This window comes from Antechinus flavipes, chromosome 3, assembly GCF_016432865.1.
Source record: "Antechinus flavipes isolate AdamAnt ecotype Samford, QLD, Australia chromosome 3, AdamAnt_v2, whole genome shotgun sequence".
In the NCBI taxonomy this organism is placed as follows: Eukaryota; Metazoa; Chordata; class Mammalia; order Dasyuromorphia; family Dasyuridae; genus Antechinus; species Antechinus flavipes.
The window spans coordinates 254392761-254402321 of NC_067400.1; the positions used below are offsets into that span (position 1 = coordinate 254392761).

At 40.1% G+C, this 9561-nt stretch overlaps 1 protein-coding gene across 1 annotated transcript in view; it reads left to right on the top strand.

Moving 5' to 3' along the window:
- Positions 1-9561, top strand: part of TMEM50B (transmembrane protein 50B) — an 89896-nt gene that overhangs the window by 32467 nt on the left and 47868 nt on the right. The gene's annotated exons all lie outside the window — the stretch shown is intronic.

The following is a 9561-nucleotide window of genomic DNA, read 5'->3' on the forward strand; positions in this document are numbered from 1 at the left end:
CACATTTTATAAATCTTAAAGCATTGCAATACATAATAGGTGGCATTTATATAACACTTTTAGGTGTGTAAAGTACTTTGTACACATATAGTAAGATAATTTAATTTGGTGGTTCCTGAGTCTGTGGACTTGGGAAGTATTAATATGATAGTTGACTTCTAAAAAATATGATACTTTCAAGCCCTTATAATTTCACAAATGCTCTAATTCACAAATTCAAAAGTTATCAAAATATTTAATGCAAAAAAAATGTAATGTATATTCTCATTTGATCTTCAAGCAATCTGTGAGATAGGTACTGTATCTGTTATTGCCATTTTTATAAGTGAGGAAACTGAGTCTGAAATATCCAGTGAAATATCTAGTGACTTAGTTTTACAAAGTTACTAAATGTTGGAGGTCTGCTTAGAATAGCAAAAGCCTATAAGAAAGATAAAATTTAATTGCATTAACTGATCTATTAAAGTTGCATACAAATATGACTGTGCCACAATATGATTGAATGAAGCACTTGGTGCTATGAGTTGCAGATCCAAATTAAAAGAGAAGCTAGTCATTGTTTTCAAGAAATTTCATATTCTAATGGGGAAACACTTGTGGATGGTCTCAACTGTAAGTGAATGTAATTACCATAGAGGATATAAAAGTAGCAATAAGTATAATATAGGTAACTTAGAATGAACTAGAGGAATTGCAAGAATGGTTGGGAAAATCCAGATCTTCTAAAGCTCCCACTTTCTACCACTGGTTAAGGGAAGATACCAATAATTGCTTAAAAGCTTTAACATAATGGTTTTGGATTAGGTAGATCCTTCTTTCCCTCAATAGTGTACTCTTAATAACTAATTTCTCCCCTGTGAAGAAGGAAGATATATTTAGTATCCCTTTATAGAATTCTTTTTCTATAGAAAAAGCACATTCATTTTTATGGTTAGGGTCCTAAGGATCTATGGCTTAAGCATTAATTTTTAAAGGTATGGTTCTGCTTGAGAAACTTTTAATTTCTTTTATTTTTATAAAGCTTTTTATATTCAAAACATATGCATAGTTTTCAACATTCATCTTTGCAAAATCTGGTATTCCAGTTTTTTCTCCCTCTCTTCCCCTTACCCTTCCCCTAAACAGCAAATAATCCAATATATATTAAACATGTGTAATTCTTCTATACATATTTCCACAATTATCATGCTACACAAGAAAAATCAGAACAAAAAAGAACAAAATGAGAAAGAAAACAAAATTCAAGTAAACAACAAAAAGAGTGAAAATGCTATATTGTGATCCACACTCAGGCCCCACAATCCTCTCTCTGGATGCAGATGGCTCTCTCCCATCACAAGACCATTGGAGCTATCCTGAATCACCTCGTTGTTGAAAAGAGCTATATATATATTGTATAATGTATCTATTTTTTTTTTTAAATCTAAAAATAGAATACTCATATAAAACCAAATTTTCCACTCTATCAAAGGAAGTGTCAAAATGATTATAGAAAAAAAGTGAAAGGAAGAATGAAAAAAGTTCGGAAGAATAACTAAAAGTTGAAACAGGGTTAGTCCACATTAAAAAAAAAATTCAGCAAAATAATTAGAATCATTTCTTCTTTTCTTCAGTGTTTGGGTACTGAATCTAACCATATGTGTTTGGGACAAAAAAACCTATCCAAATTGACTACTCAGAGATCACTCATAGAAAGCAGATTTATTAGAATCTTGAGAAGCGGACCCATCCTGGTCTATGAGCCAAATTTCACAGCTAGGTAGGGCCAGACCCTTGAAAATGCTTACAGCTTTTATACGTTTTAGACAACCTCCAAAATCCCACCCTCTATATGCTGTGATTGGTCACATAAGTCTACTGTTCCCCTAGTTGATCTGTGGAATGTAGTAGACAAGATGATATACATTTCAGCCATGTATATTTTTTAATCCCTTCTTTGGACAATGGAATGTAGTCCAGGCATGACTCCGGAGAAGCCGAAATTGAGGCCTATAGGCTTGATCTAACAGTCTCTGATCAATATATGCTGTAAGTTCTTTACCTTTTTCCACACATATGGAAGTGGAGGTAAGCAATTATTTAGAAAAATATTAGTTTTTAGAATTGTCTTACAAGATTTTTTTTCAAGTTTACACATTTTTGTTCAGTGATAAGCATTTGGCCTTTTACTATGTTATTATTTTGGATGAACACTTTATTCTTTTTATTTTTGTTACATTTATTACCTATGTTATTTTGTTATGCATTTACAGCTTCATTTTTAAATAAAATGTTTCTGGAACTTGAAAAAAAAAAGGAGCCAAGTCCATCACAACAGATCATCATATAATCTCGATGTTGCTGTGTACAATGTTCTCTTGGGTTCTACTCACTTCCCATAAGTCTCTCCAGACCCTTCTGAAATCATCCTGCTGATGTTTTTGGTTTTTTTTAATTAAAACTTTTTTCTTTTTTTGCTGAGGCTTGCCCAGGGTCACACAACTAGGAAGGATTAAGTATCTGAGGTCAGATTTGAACTCAGGTCCTCCTGACTTCAGGACTGGTACTCTATCCACTGACATTTAGCTGCCCCTAAAGCTTCCCTCCCCCCCAAATTTTTTTATTTATTTTCAAAACATATGCACGGGAAGCAGCTAAATGGCACAGGTAATTTTTCAACATTGACTTGAAAAACCTTGTTTTCCAAATTTCCCCTCCCTTCTCCCACCCCTTTCCCTAGATGGCAAGTAATCTATGTTAAACATGTTAAAAATATATGTTAAATCCAATATGTGTGTACACTTTTATAAAATTACCTTACTGCGCAAGAAAAATCAGATCAAAAAGGAAAAAAAATGAGAAAGAAAACAAAATGCAAGCAAACAACAACAAAAAGAGTGAAAACTTGGTGATCCACAGCCCTCCCTCTGGGTTTAGATAACTCTTTTCATCACCTGATCATTTCTTAGAACAGTAATATTCCATTACATTCATATACCATAACTTATCTAGTCATTTCCCAACTGATGGATATCCACTCAGATTCCAGTTCCTTGCTACTCTGGATGATCTCAGCCACAGAAAAATCCCAAATTGTTTTCTGGTCATGAAGTGTAATGGGCTGAGGCTTGAGTTGATGCACTGAGGTCCCAAGCACATGAGGCTAAATAGTAATTGGACCATACTCTATTAATATATAAGCTTGGAGAAAGAATGGCCCCCGCCCACTCTTTGTGCAAGTCCTGATGTGTTGTATAGGAAATGACGATTTTGGTGGGTGGAGGCAGGGGAGTGGAAAAGGAAGGGGAAGGAGAGACTGCTTGCATTGCCATTGCAACGACCTTTCAGCTCAGATCCCCCTCGGTTAGCTGGCTTCCTGATGCAGCTGCCCATATTGCTATCAAATCTTTTTTCACCTCTTCACTTCAATAAAGATTGAAGATTTTCCCCTTAACCTGAATTCCTGACTCCAGCTGATTTTAAATGTGCGTTCATTACAATGAAGCCCCTGCTGTGAATCAAACTTGTCACAGTGTTGCTGTTATTTCTCATTGTCAGGGCAGCAGCTCCCTGTGCAGTCCTTACTTCCAAGCTATTTCTCTTACTTTGAAATTAAATTGCCATTTGATTCCTTACTCTTGTCTCTGGCCTGGTTTGTTCAGCTTTGGCCATTCACAGATTAGAGTCCAGTTCTGGATACCACTTGATTCTTTCCTTGTAAAAAGTAAATATCATTTGAATGCTAACGAATTTCATATTGTCAAAATTTTCACAGTGCTCGCCTAGATTTGAAACACCCGGGAGAGAGAAGATACAGGACAGCCAAAATAGAGTAAATGTTAAGAGTGTTTATTGCTGGCCAGCCACTGAGCCCCTCCCAGAACCAAACTAGGGGAGTTAGCATGGAGCAGTTTAAGGGATATGTATTTAAAGGTAAAAAAAAACAAAAAATGTTCTGAAACATCACACTAAAAATTCCATTCCCAGACAGGCGACAAGGGGTAACAAGGAGACAATATTTAAGTTTTATGCTTGTGAAGTAATCAAGGTCTTTGGTGATAAAGTTTAAGGCATCACATCCGAGGTCCATGTGTGCCTGCAATTGGAAACAGAAAATACCACCTGCGTTAGGGAGGGGAAAGCTGGTAACATAGTTCTGACTACAGACAGAATTCAAACAAAGATAATATTCTCACGGTCTCAAAAGTATACGACAGGTTAGGTAGGGACAGTGTCCATTTCACCTTCCCGCCCCTCCCTCTCTTCCCCCATTTTTACTTGTGACTGGTTAGAGACTGGACTCATCAGAGGCAGAGAGTAAGTGATTTTGGCAACAACTTAACTGCCTGGAATCTTTTCCTGATATATGCGGTTAAATAATTAATCAAACAAGGGGCAATTAGTAGAGCTAGCAAAAATAGAATAAGGGAGCCTATAAGGGAGGTCATCTAGGGGGACCAATTAAAAAGTGACTGATAACAGGACATCGATTGTTGATTGTCGGGTTGGGCTGTCTTCTGACTATAGATAGAGACTACTCCCTTACCACCCCAAGTTGTTACCATAGAAACAGCAAGTTCCCCTGAGGGCCATCCATATATACCTCTCCCTGTTTAAGATAGAGCAAGTCTAGGCCTCAAGGGTTCTGTAAGATCACTTCTGCCAATGAGTTTAGGGAGTTCTCCAAGAAGGATATTTGATTTTCCAAGTCCTTTAAATCTTGATCCACCTGGGAACCCAGAGCTAACGGCTGGCCATCACCATGGATCAGGGCAGCGGTCCCAACAGCCGTGGAGCCTGTTATTCCTAGTTCTACTAGCAGGGGGATGAGAATAGGAACAGTCCTCGCCCTATCAAAATGTTCTTCAGCCCCTTCCTCAGAGTACAGATAAACGTGAGAGAGCACGTACACAAGCAGGCAAAGCTTGGGGGATTCTTCCAAGGCCAAAGTGAATTCACTGATGCAAGGAGTTAATCCTGTGGTATGTGCAAAATAAGACCCTGTCGGGGTCCATATTGGGGAGTTTATGGTATTTTTGTATGGGGGAACCTCAGTAACCACTATACAGTGCCTTTTTGTACGGGGAACGCTCTAGATTATAAATGGGAATGTGGGCGGTGCACTCTGGGAGCAGGTTCTGGGCCGAGAGTGAAAGATTCAGGGTGGAGAGGGTCTCTGTCCCCCACGGGGCGCCTATGCTCACAAAGTAAAGGGGGGGACAGGTCCAGGCAGAGCTTGTGGCGATGTGGGGCTGGTCAGGCTTATCAGCAGGTGTATCCCATCAAGGGCTGACATAAAGGTCTCATAAGGAGAGAGCGGTCCTCCAGGGAGTGGAGGCTGAGGGGATGTGGTTTTTCCCTCCAGATGAGAAGTGGTGGTGGCTGGTCTCAGGGGTAAATGAGGGGGATTAATAACTGCATTAGGGTCTGTGGGGATGTTTTCCCTGTGGAGGGTCCTTTGGATTGTGAGCAGGGCTCCCAAATCTCTTCCTGCCACATAAAATCTGATACCCCAGGTCCTTCCCAATTCCCAGGCCTCATTGTTCCATTTTCTCATTGTGACTGCAATGGGATTGCAGGTGCTTTCCTTCTAGCATTGTTGTGTGTAGGAGTCCTGGCTTCCCTCAGAGAGCCAATCTGCTATGGTCTAACAGCCCCATGATCCGTAGTGGTACTGGCCCAACCCCTGATACTCACATGGTCCACCTGCTGAGCCCATAGAGTATTGGGTTTTCCCCAACCCTTTCTCCATGATCAAGGACCCACATCCATATGAGGGGAGGAATATTCCCACACTCCCTTCCCTTAACTTGGAAGGACCATTTTCCATGAGTCTTGTAAAACAATGTCAGTGGGAGGGGGGGAAATTCCAAGAGCTTCCCAAGAGCTGGCACAGATCTAGATAGAACAGTGGCTGCTCATAAGTCTCATTTTGGGCCTCCACCTCCCCCCCATGGGGAGAATAGCAGGCTGGGCTTCCCCAATAGGGTGGGGGAAGCAAGAGGGAGGATCAGGCCATAAAAGAGGATAAGATATGAAAATATCATCTTCCGGGGTCAGGTCCTGCAGGTGTGTCAGGAGCAGGGCAAGGCCTCACATGTGAACGATGGATCCAAGCCTTATGGCCGGCCACCTTCACTGCTGAGGGATTGGAGAGGATGGCCTGATGAGGGCCGGTCCAGTGGGGCTCCAATGCAGAGCCACGAAGAAATTTTCTGGTCAGGATCCAGTCACCTGGTTGGAGGTCTGGCCCAGCAGGCTGGGGTAGGAGAGGCCGGGCAGAGGCACGATGTAGAGCTCTGACGGCTGCCCGGGTGTCCTAGAGAGCCTGTAGGAACTTGAAAAGGAAATCATTAGTAACATCATAAGAGCCATCCTGCCCCATGCAGGGAAGAATGGGAGTGGAGCACTGAATAGGATCCTATCCAGGTCTCACCAGTTCCCAACCAGAGCCTAGAAATGTGATCATTAAGTGTCCTGTTCACACCTTCTACCTGACCCGAATCCTGTGGCCCATAGGCACAGGGCAGGTGCCACTTGAACCTGAGGGCCCGTGCCAGGGACTGAACAACATTAGAAACAAAAGCCGGGCCATTGTCAGACCCGAGGGAGAAAGGGAGTCCGAACCAGGGGATAATTTCAGTCACAAGTTTCTTGGCTCCAACCAAAGCAGATTCAGATTTTACAGAAAAGGCTTCGGGCCAACCTGAGAAGGTGTCAACCAAAAGCAAAAGAAAATGATGTCCTTGAACCCGGGTTTTTTTTTTTTTTTAATAACTTTTTATTGATAGAACCCATGCCAGGGTAATTTTTTACCGCATTATCCCTTGCATTCACTTCTGTTCCGATTTTTCCCCTCCCTCCCTCCACCCCCTCCCCCAGATGGCAAGCAGTCCTTTACATGTTCAATAGATTACAGTATATCCTAAATACAATATATGTGTGCAGAACCGAACAATTTTCTTGTTGCACAGGGAGAATTGGATTCAGAAGGTAAAAATAACCTGGGAAGAAAAACAAAAATGCAAGCAGTTTATATTCATTTCCATGTTCTTTATTTGGGTGTAGCTGCTTCTGTCAGGGCAGGAGGATCTTGAGGTCTGTAGGAGGGTCGGTTGCCCATAGGTTTCATTGAACTCTCCCTTATCTGGAGTTTACACATTTATAATTTAAAACCTTAGAGGAACTAGCCCTAAATTATATCAGTCCTAATGAACAGGAAGGCGGGGGGGGGAGGGGTTTGCAAACAGAGGAACTGAAGCAGAACAATTTAGGGAAACTGAGGCAGGGCCATTTAGGGAAACTGAGGCAGAACTTAAAGGGAACTGTGGCACAACAGTCCACACTCTCTCTCTTCTGAATATTCAAATCATTGAATTACCTTCGTCTAGATACCTGGAAGGTCTCAGCACCGTAATGTTGACCAACCCTTTTTGAGGCAAATAAACCAAAACAGAACTAGAAAAATGCAAGGACTTATGGCAAGGACAAGTCTCTCCCTGACAACCCTGGAGTTAACAGCAGTACAAAGACTCCCTGTTGCAGCATGTCAGGTCCTTTGCAGTTGGAGCACCATCTCAGCTGGAGAATTCAGTTTGAGATAGACAGTTCACTGTGAATTAGGTGGTCGGCTGTCATTTGTGCCTTCAACTCAGCCTCTGTTTATAGAGTAGTAGTAGTGCTCAAGACATCCTAGGAGGGGCAACCCTACAGTTTATCAGAGACTCCAGGGGAGAAAGAGTGGGGCTTGGAGTTGCTCTACCTGTATCCATCCAGAAGAACAGACAGGTTTGCTACTAGGATACAGAAAGGATCCAGATTTCTGAGCAGTTATCAAAGTATGCACAGTTAGACCATCAAGGCAGGCAAACTCCCAACTTTTAGAGGCCTTATCTCAAAAGTGCAATGTTCTTTGAGAATGTTGAAATACTAATTAAGAAACTAGGGTTACAGGACTGGAAACTGCCAAATCCCAAGGTGCCTGATATCTGATTGTTTCTTTAAAAAAATCTCCAAAACTGAATCTGCCAGGACAATTCTAACAGAATAAGGGGTTCCAAAGCTAAAGCATAACCAGTAATCATAGTCGAGTAAGTTTAAAAAAAAAAAAAACTGTTAGAAGGCTTCCAATTCAAACTGAACTAGTGAGATAGGGGGTGGGGCAGAAGTGACAGAGAAAAATCCACCAGTTTCCCCAATTTCCTATCTCTATCTCCCTCCTTTTTCTTTCAGGCAAATGGAATCATCCAAAAAAGCAAATAAATTATCAAATAACCATCCCACATAGAAATTCCCCCATAACAAATCCCATTAACCAAAGTTTCAGATAAATCCCAAAAAGATACCTTTTGATCTTATAGTGATAACAGTAAGAAATTTGTCCCAGTAAGTTCACAACTCATCTTTCATATCTAAGTAGACCGTTTTATTAGTTGAACATTATACAAATAATTTTGCTTTAAAATACCCAATTTAGAAAAATTCCAAATTGCATATTGCCCATAAGAGAAACATTTTCAAAAGGAAAAAGAAAAAAAGAACTATTATTTTCAGAAGTCCTTTAAATAATGAGCATAACCTCAGGATACAATCAATCAAACTTATACAGAATATCCTAATACGACATAAAAGAATCCAAGAAATTCTTAAAATATTAATTAAACTTTTAGAAATAATCCTATCAAATTATAGATCACATTTATGACCATATTCCTAAACAAGGAAACCATTATGTATCTACAGAAACAAATATTCAGTCAAATAATTTAAAAGTCAGCCTGTCTCTTTAAATCGCAGTTTGCTCTTTCCTGCAGAGGTACAAGCAGCCACAATTTGATTTAAAAAAAAAAAAAAGCTGGAAAACACTTAGAGGAGGGAGAAGGAAAAGCAAGCTAAATCTGCACAAAAGATTCCCTCCTGTTCCCCACTCAAGTTTTCCCACACAGAAATCCTTCCATTAAAAACGATCCTTTTTCTCTTCCTACTTAACTCTTCTCTTTCCCTCAGCTACATTAAACAAATTCTAACAACCCTTCTAACTAGATGCTCCATTGCTAAAGTAGCAGAAGCAGTGGAGGGGGGTGTGAGTTGAATCTTTATCTTTGAAAACAAAAGATCCTCTCCCGTTTCTCTTACCCCCACCTCTTCTCTTTCTTACTCCTAAAACCTTTCAAACCTACAACTGCTCCTACAAATCAATCTTTCATAAATTGTCTCATTCCCCTTTCCTTTTCCCTTCAGAAGTTTTAAGATACACAGTACAGCGAATAGATAAATAACTCCATAAAACCCACATGTCCAGCCAAGCATAACTTAATGATGTTCACAAATTACCCAGTGTTTTAGAAGGTAACAAACTGAATCAAACCAAATACAGGTTTTTTTTTTTTAAGTTTTTCTTTCTTTTGCCTGAGTGTTTCAAGATCTCTAGTATAAACTTCAAATTTTCCCCAGGTGGCTTCAATCAGATAAGGTTTTATTGCTGTTACTCCTCTCCATCAGGCTTTGAAAACCTGCTTTTCAGGGAAAAACTTCCCTGCCAGTTTAAAATAGCCAAGCTTTTCTATTCTTTTACTTACAAAT